Source organism: Octodon degus, unplaced genomic scaffold (assembly GCF_000260255.1).
Source record: "Octodon degus isolate 3935 unplaced genomic scaffold, OctDeg1.0 scaffold00012, whole genome shotgun sequence".
NCBI lineage: Eukaryota > Metazoa > Chordata > Mammalia > Rodentia > Octodontidae > Octodon > Octodon degus.
The window spans coordinates 2472558-2474077 of record NW_004524588.1 but is presented as its reverse complement, the minus strand read 5'-3'; the positions used below and the strand labels follow the sequence as shown (position 1 = coordinate 2474077).

The window sequence follows — 1520 nt, the reverse complement described above, 5'->3', positions numbered from 1 at the left end:
CACTACTTTCATTCAAGTCAAATGAAAGTTTGATCAAAATAAATATGATCACACCTAAAGCAATTCTTATTTAAGCATTACCTATGTTTCAAGCTCAATTTCTGTTTACTCTTTATGACTGAGATCAGTCTCATCTAGGACTTACAGTTTTGTTAATTTATCCCCATCCCATGAAAATGCAAGTATTTTTCCCTTTAAAAACAGAAATCGGAAATTTCACTAAAGCTTTGACACCTGTTTGGATAGCTAGATAAAACAAACAAAACACCAGAAATCCTAAAGACAGCATGTCAGTACTAATAGTAAAGCTTTGAGAACCTGCTCAGCAGGTCGTGTAACTCAGGATCTTCTGGCAGACATTTCTTTTGGATCCAGGCGGAGGGACAATAGAAGGTTTGTATCCTGAGATACTATTTCAGCTTCTTTGTATCACTATGTATTTTATGAATTAGCCTGTCAGATTCTTGTGCTCTTACGCATTCTCTCACAACCATTTGGTTTGATGACAGACCTTATGCATAAACCTTTGATTGGGATAAATATGAAGCAAGTAACCTTTACCATACTCATAATAAAAATGTGTAAGAAGTCACAAGTAGAAGTAGGAAAGACAGCAAAGCCAGTGCTTTCTGTCAGCTCTTGTCTTCACAAGTACATTATTGTTTTTAATGCTTTGCTATGAATTTACCAGCTCTGGATCACTTCAAAGGATAAACAAGTATAAGAAGTATATTAGATCTCTGAAATACAGTAGAAAATTCACCAGTCCTTTATGAGTATTTAAAATATATCATTTTGTTGTTCAGTTGAAGCTGTTCTTAGGATAATAGGCCTATCTTTACATGGAGAATCAAGACTTTCCCCAAATCAAGTTTCTTTTCCTGATCACATCCGTTGTGGGATAGTTATGCTCCGTAGGTTACTACTGAAATTCAGCCTTGGTTGTACAATGTTTGACTTTTAAAAGAAGAAATAAAATTTTCAGATATCATTAAATTATCTTTCAGGTAAACTGTGGCACAAAGAATGCTAACATGTTTGAATAGGTGAAACTATACTCATTCGCATAAGCTATAAACTGCAGAAATGGTTAAGTCTTTTCTGTAAACTAAGAACAAAATGGAGAGATTTTCTAAAGATGATCTTGAAGTAGAACTTTTTTAAAAATTTTTTTCCTTTTTTTTTTTTTTTTTTTTTTTTTTGTATGGTGCTGGGCAACAAACCCAGGGCCTCATATATGCTAAGTGCATGCTTAGCCACTGAGCCACCGCTGCAGGTCAAGTACAACTTTGAATGGTTCTGTTTAATTCAGTGATACCCAGCTTAATTTGAAGGTGTTGGAGGGTGTCCACAGTCTATGTTGATTTGCTGTTTTCCTATCCTATCACTCTTACTTGCTTCTACATTTGCAAATATAACAATACACGTCTTCCTCAGCCACTGAAACTTGCCTCTTGATCTGGGTAGATTTAAAATGCAGTAGCTTGGGCTGGTGAGATGGCTCTGGTCTAAAGCACCTA

The 1520-nt window shown here is 35.3% G+C and overlaps 1 protein-coding gene across 2 annotated transcripts in view; it reads left to right on the top strand.

Annotated features, from left to right (window-relative positions):
* Window positions 1–1520, top strand: part of Lrp6 (LDL receptor related protein 6) — a 198205-nt gene that overhangs the window by 193480 nt on the left and 3205 nt on the right. The gene's annotated exons all lie outside the window — the stretch shown is intronic.